Source organism: Uloborus diversus, chromosome 3 (genome assembly GCF_026930045.1).
Source record: "Uloborus diversus isolate 005 chromosome 3, Udiv.v.3.1, whole genome shotgun sequence".
NCBI lineage: Eukaryota > Metazoa > Arthropoda > Arachnida > Araneae > Uloboridae > Uloborus > Uloborus diversus.
The window spans coordinates 217,868,468-217,876,497 of NC_072733.1; positions in this window are offsets into that span (position 1 = coordinate 217,868,468).

An 8,030-nucleotide genomic window follows, 5' to 3' on the forward strand; every position below is an offset into this window, starting at 1 on the left:
ATATTGAAACATTTGTAGATATTAATTACGTAACATTTTTAAACATAATATATTTCCCACACAATGCACGAAAAGGCAAATTTTTAGCTATTTTCATTTCATGGCAGTAGCTATGTTTAAATAATAGGTGGAAGTAGACCAGAGTTTTAACACAAATAGTGTATGATTCAAAAAGGGGTCTAAGGACCCTTAACCTTCAAAATTTTCAATTTTCTGGAGGAAATATATGTTATGCATAATTTAATCCTGAACAATTTGGTACCTTATTTATTACCATACGGGTAAAAAACTTTTCAAGTTATCGTAAAAATGGGTAAACTTTCCCCATAGAGATTTATGTTTACAGCAGTTGTTTAAGCCTCTTTTTCTCAAGTGCCGGTTTCTCGTTTTGCGCGCATGATATCTTAGAAAGTTTCTCATGTATTTCCATAAAATTTTTCATGTATGTTTGTCTGGTTTATTTTTATGATCTGAATCTAAATTTCAACTAAAAATAAAAGTTAATATTAAAATTAAAAAATATTTCCCACCAAAATTTTGAAAAAGTTTGATATTAACTTATAAAATTTCAAAAATAAATTAAATAATTTTTAAAAAATAAATAAATTTAGGTTCAGATCATAAAAGTAAACCAGACAAGCATGTAGAAAAAGTTTTACGGAAATACATGAGAAACTTTCTGAGGTATCATGTGCGCAAAACGAGAAACCTGAGAAAACGCAGCTTGAGAAAAAGAGGCTTAAACAGATCTCTAATGGGGAAAGTATACGCATTTTTTCGATAACTTGAAAAGTTTTTTGCGTATGGTAATAAAAAAGGTATCAAAGTGTTCAGAATTAAATTAGCCATAACATATTTTTTTTCCAGAAAATCAAACATTTTGAAGGTTAAGGGTCCTTAGACCCCTTAAATTTAGCGTTTAAAATTATAAAAAAAAAGGGTTCATAGAAATTTTATTTTGATGTTTTAGTGCAAGTCCAGAGACATATAGTCCCAGGGGCGGATACAGGATTTCATTTTAGGGGGGTCATTCTCAAGAACTTTTTGTCTTACGTATAAAAATTTTCTTCTACGAACACCGTAAAAACTCTTCAAAGTCATTGAAATCATAAAAGCTCTTCAAATATGATTACAAAAATAATCGAAATAGTTGATAAAAATCATTTTAAAAGTTAACTTTTAAAATATTTTTTCAGTTTTAGGATGTAAGCCGAAAATTTTCGGAAACGACAACTCAAAGTTTTCGGAAATTTCGGATCACAAAACCCCTGGTTGATTCAATATTTGCATAATAATTGACACATATCCATCTTAGATTATAAATTCGCATGATACTCGACAGATCCATCTTGTATGCAGAAAAATAACATCGCTTAAAATTATAGTAAAACATGATTTAAAATTATAGTAAAAATTGCGGCGAAAATCTAATTAAAAATAAAATATTCCATAAATATAATGGGGACTTGATAAATTACTCACCGACTGAAAAATTCCACTTGTAGAAAATTGGAGGTAAACCGATTAACCATCGGTTTTGGGTTCATCAGTTTTTTCAACAGTCCAACAAACGAGACTACACTGCTTCGTCAGAGAAACCCGAACGCTTCATTGTTTTTGTTATGGGGAGGAGGGGCAGTGTTGCCAGATGGTCAAATCCAGATTTCCCCAATTCCCTTCCAACTTTTCCCCAAAAAGCGATGTTTTCTATCAAAATTCCCCAAATTCAAAAATTATTTTTCCACTAATATTTTCATAAAATGAATCTTCTTCTTCTGATATTTTTGTCTCTTGAAAATTTTTTTTCCCCCCAAATAGCCAAATTTTCTTATAAAATTCCCCAACTTTTTTTTTCTTCCCATTTTCGCCTTTTTTTTGTTTCCTTTATCTTTTTTTATCTTTACTAATAATAAAGCTGAAAATCTCTCTGTCTGGATATCTGGATCGCTGCCTGTCTGGATGTCTGTGACGCTCATAGCGCCGTTTGGCCAATTTTCATAAATTTTGGCAAAGTTAGTTTGTAGCTTGGGGATGTGCACCTCCAAGCGATTTTTCGAAAATTCGATTTTGTTCTTTTTCTATTTGAATTTTAAGAACATTTTCCCGAGCAAAATTATCATAAGATGGACGAATAAATTACCAAGTTATCATAATGTGAAATCGTAACGATGGCAAGTCAATTTTCGAGAAATTCATCATGCATTATTTGTAAATATACAGGGGAACCAAAATACCTTTTAATTCTCTACTATGGGCAAAGCCGTGCGGGTGCCACTAGTCACATAATACAAGCACCTGACCGAGAGATAAGAAATAGCCATTTTTTTTTCTACTCGCATTTACTACTCTGCTTCTGTATGTACATTTAAACTATGAGTTTTGTATACATTTATCCAAGAAAATTCTTCAGACTTATTTTTGCCTGTTTCACGTATCAACTAGTTACTCACACAGAATCATTAATGCGAATTCCGTAGCATAATATTCCACATAATGCGAAATGCGAATTCCATAAAGTTGAGCAAAGCTAAACCAACGCTGTTTGGTACAAACAATGTAACTACCAAGATGTCAAGACGTGAATTTAAATACAAAATCCCCCCCCCCGAGGGTTTTTTCCCCCAGGTTTCCCCCAAGAGAAAAATTTTTCCCCAAAGAATTCCCCAGAGAGCACCAGATTTCCCCAAAATGGGGAAAATTCCCCCAATCTGGCAACACTGGTCAGGGGTTCCCAAAGTGGGTGCCGCGGCACCCTGGGTTGCCGCAAGGTGGGGAGAGGGGTGCCCGAGCTGTCCGAACTTTCAGGGTCGCGGTGGCATGATCGGTAAGGCATCGGACTCGTGACCGGAGGGTCCCGGGTTCGATCCTCGCTGGATCGAAGATCCACCGTCTTCATTAATGGTGACTGGGGGACGTTAAATCTGCTCGTCGGCACAAAGTCCTCCAAGTGAAACGATACCTCTGGGGGTGCTGGACCAGGGATTTCTCGGTTTCTGGTATGGATCAAAAAATTAGAGCTGTCTTAAGGGCACGGACCCCCGTCCCTAACCACAAACAGTGGTAGGGACGGGGGTCCGTGGAGTGTCCATACTTTCAACATGCGTGCTATTGAAATAGATTAGGGGGCAGTGAAAAAATTGTAATTTGTCAAAGAGTGCCGTGAATGGGAAAAAATTGGGAAACTCCTGTAATATGTAGTTTTTTTTCTAACAAACGCGGCTTTTTTCAACGAGATTTCCGTCTAATACGGTGTTCCAGTTTACGAGAACCTTTGTATAATGAAGTTTCGTGCTAACACGACACTCAAATTTGACATTAATCCAAAACACTGATTTAAACTAATAAACTGTTTACAGCACATTTAAAAATAAACTCAGCATGACTAAAAACGAAACTATCTGCAACTTACAGCAGAAATAAATTCTAATCTACAAAGACTTTACATTAAAAAAAAAACATTTACACACTCAAATATTTTATCGATTGAAGCGTTGCCTGTAGCTTTGGATACAGTTTTTACAACAACTATCGTCGATTAAATTTTTTGCATAAAAAGCGATCGGGTGTCAGACATTTCTGTGTTACTTTTCATTATACTGGCTCCTGAACCCAGAGTCGCAGACTAACTGTCTCAAGAAAAGCTGTTTTAATCTTCTTATGTAAATACATATGCTATAAATAAAAAACCGACAGTTAATATCCGCCCCCCCCCCTCAAACAAAAAAGAATTCGAGAACTATTTACTGTTTCTTACTATGGTTTCGGTCTGGCTTTTCTTTCCTTTTTAGTTTTCAAGCAGTCATTTTCGCTGCTCAAGTGCTATGAACCTTAAAACAGATTACAAAGAATTGTCGCAGATTTTGATGACGGAGGGGGGGGGGGGTGCATGACCCCGATGATCTCCTCCTTTGTATCCGCCACTGCATAATCAAAGTTTTATCATAAAATGTCTGCACATTGTGCATAGTAATCCACAACGTTTCCCCAGAGTTCCTTCTCCCCCTTTTTTCAAGCAGTTTTCAAGCAGAATTTTCTATTTTTATATAAAAAAAAATAATTTGAATTTTGACATCTGGAATTCAAATTATGTTTTTCGCAATCACGAGTGTGTGTGTGTATGTAGGCGTATGTGTTTGTGTCTGTGTGCAGGTATGAGCGTGTGGGTAGTTGCGTGTATGAGTGTTTGTGGTAGGGGGGAGGGGAATGTGTATGTGTGTGTAGGCATATGTGTTTGTCAGTGTGCAGGCATGAATGTGTGGCTAGTTGTGTGTAGGTGTGTGTGTTTGTGTCTGTGTGCAGGTACGAGTGTGTGGCTAGTTGTGTGTGTATGTGTAGGGGTCTGTATGTACGCGTGTATGTGTTTGTGTATGTGTGTAGGTGTACGTATGTGTGTGTATGTGTTTGTTTGTACGTGCGTGTATGTATGCGTGTAAGTGTATGATATTGACGCAACCTGGAAATGGCTTCCGCTAGAGGAGTAACATTGTGAGGAGCCGGTCGACGGTGATGCTGCAGAGGGGGCTGACGGGAAAATAAAATGATAGCACATCAAAACAGTCAAATAAAAGCAATAAGCAATCGTGATTGCTCAAAAAAAAAAAAAAAAAAAAAACTGTCACACATGATGATAGAAGTTTGACAATGACAATTATAAATCCTCGAGTACAAATTTTGATTATCAACCACTAGGTTTTAACTCTAGCTGCTCTGCCCCCCCTTCCCCCAGCTACTACCACCAATCCTTTAATTATACTTCTAGGAAATATTGGTACCACTATTTCCTAGAATTATAACTTTTATACTTCTTTGAAGATAAATTCTTAAAATTTGACAATTTTCTATGTTTATCAGCTCAGAGTCGACAAAAGTTCTGAAATAAATTTAATTGGGGTGAATAAGGAAATTGTTAGTTAATTAATAAATTAATACTTAAATGATTGAATAAGTAAGCGAATTGAACTATTTCACTTTGCCCAGCATGCACTTGACTAATTTAAGAAAACGTTTTAAAAAAAAAATAGTTCTTGTCTTGCAACTAAACATTAAAATATGAGTACCATTTTTTTGAAAATTCCTAATTGTTATCATTTTTTAATACTCAATGAGCTCATAATTTGGAACCGTATAACCGCTTTCGATTTTGTTAATAGTTATTGTTGACTGCTTGACAATCTTACTTAATGTTAAGCAGTGTTCGTTAATTTAAACCAGCTTTATTTAATTTATGAATAAAATCATGATTTAAATCAAGTACATAATTAGAAAAAAAAAAAAAAAACCATTGATTTGAATCAAGAGATTGTTTTAACAAAATCATTGAATAAATTAAGTTGATTTTATTTTTATTAATTAAATTTGAATTTTTAGAATGTGTTGCTCTAAATTTAACAACACTGCATTACACAATCTTAACTTCAACTGGCTAAACTACATAGATGACTCTTTGTGTGTGTGTGTGTGTGTAACAGATTTTAAGATTCTTGCAATATTGCTTTTATAACAAAATTACAGTTCAGAAAAAAAAATGTAAAATATTGCTGTCTTTTTTATACATCATGACTAATATATTTAAGTAAAGTAATTGTTTAACATTTACTTTAAAACTAAAAATGTACATGATGATGAAAACCTTATCATTAGGACAGGGTTTGCCCACCAAGGGAGGGGGAGGGGTCATGGAATTGAAATTTTTGGGGGGTTGTTTTTAGGGGTATTTTTCTCAGTTTTAGGGGGCTCTTAATAGGGGGGACTTCGTGACATTTAAGGGGTGTGTGCTCTTGCCCTTTATGGTCAGGGGCAACACCGATTAAACAAAGCGTAAAACAAAATCACATCTTATCTAAACATTATAACCAGTGGCGGATACAAGGGGAGGGTCATGGGGGTAATACCCCCCCCCCCCTAAATTGTCGACCATATTCTCCGTTCACATTGTGTTCAAGCACTTGGTGAATAAATTGTACATAATTTCAGTAATCTCATCAATTCATTAATTTTTTTAAGTAAATATTTGAAATATTGCTTCTTTTCAATTCTTATGAAATTAATTACTAACGTTTATGCTCTTCTAAGTGTCTTATTCCAGGGCGATTTAGTGCTTTTTAATTGACCCCCAAGCAGTTTTATAAATTTTTAGTGCCGAAACCGTAACTTCGTTCGAGGGTCATTCTTCAGTATACCCCCCCCCCCCCTAAAATGGTAGTCTATATCCGCCCCTGATTATAACGTATTTAGGATTCTTAAGAATTTACTGAATATTTAGAGAACTTATCCAAATTTTAAGAGTAAGCTGAAAGGTTCATTAGAGAACTTATCAAAATTTTAAGAGTAAGCTGAAAGGTTCATTAGTTCAGACTGCTTTACAATCAAGTTTTAAATGGAGGTAATCGATTTGGCTACTGAGGCATCCATTTGTGGGAAGATATTAAAGTTGTGTAACTTAAATTTCTAGACTTGTACTAGGTAACTAAGGTATTGAGCAACGGCTGTAAAACTGTAAACAGATTCAGATTTGTCGTTATTCGTTAAATCATTTTTACTTCCTTTTACAAAAAAGGAAGTATTGTACTCGCGAAAAAATTTTCACTTAAAAATCGGCCTTCATTTCCATTTTTCTCACCCCCGAATTAATGTTGAGTTTTTTTTTTCGACCCGACCACACATGGATATATGCCTAGGAACCTACAGGCATCCGAAATATCCATTTTGACGACCTCCGAGTTAATTACAACGAATTTTCTCGTGACGTCCGTATGTACGTAGGTATGTGGCGTATGTGTGTATGTGTGTATATATCTCGCATAACTCAAAAACGGTATGTCCTAGAAAGTTGAAATTTGGTACGTAGACTCCTAGTGGAGCCTAGTTGTGCACCTTCAATTTTGGTTGCATTCGGATGTTCCTAAGGGGGTCTTTTGCCCCTTTTTGAGGGGAAATCATTGTTAATTTCCATGTAAACTCAAGTGGTGTTATAATTTGTCGGACACTTGGCGATATATCGCTAGTCCTTTGGTCGCCAAGTTTTGTCGCCAACTTGGCGACAAATTTGGCAATTTTTTTTTAAAATTTGGTTTCAAATTGGCCACTGTTGGTGATATTTAGAGAGTAAACTATTGAATCACATTAAAATAGCGAATAATGGGGAAATGACATTAAATTGGAGTAAAAGGAAGTCATGTGATCACACATCAGCTCGTTTTTTTTAGTTAGGTCATTCTAAAGAGCTGCTGCAACTGCTTTTTTAGATCTTCAATTTCGAAAAATTGTCTGTCCTCTAAACGTTTCTAAAGATGGCTTTACAAACTTTACCTCTTCATTCTCTAACATTCTCCAGACAAAAGATAATCTCGAATGCCTTTTTAAAACTATAAAATAGAAACATTTGTAAGGGAGGACCCTCGGGCCTCTACATCACCAAAGTTGGTCCAAAACTGCGTTTTAAGAGCTACAATTTTAAAGAAGACTCCCGAAACTCCCTCTACCTACTAGAGAACATTTCGTCTTTAATGTTTAAAGTTCTAAAAAGGATGTGGGAAGTCTCTTGAATCTCCTCTCCTCCTAACATTACCGAAGCTCCTCTAAAATGCATTAAGACCAATGGCGTAGCGAGAAAAAAATCCTTGGGGGGGGGGGGTAATTTTTTCTGAAGTTTAAAGTAAAGCTATGCCCTCAAGTTTATACACACACACACACACACACACACATATATATATATGTATATACAGTGAAGCACCGTTGATACGTTTTTTAAGGGACTGTATGAAAAAAACGTATAATTGGTATAGGTTACTGAGTATTAGACTATGCAGGGACCGATTTGAAAAACATAATTGATAAAAACGTACAAAAGAGAAACGTATAAACGGTGCTTCACTGTATATGTATATATACATATATATATGTATAAAATTTTTTTGGGGCTCATGAGGGGGATTCTAACCCCCTATCCCCCCATGGCTACGCCACTGTTTACGACTACAATTTTAAAAGCTTTTTCAAGGAAAAAGTCCCCTCCTCCCCATCTGAAGTGA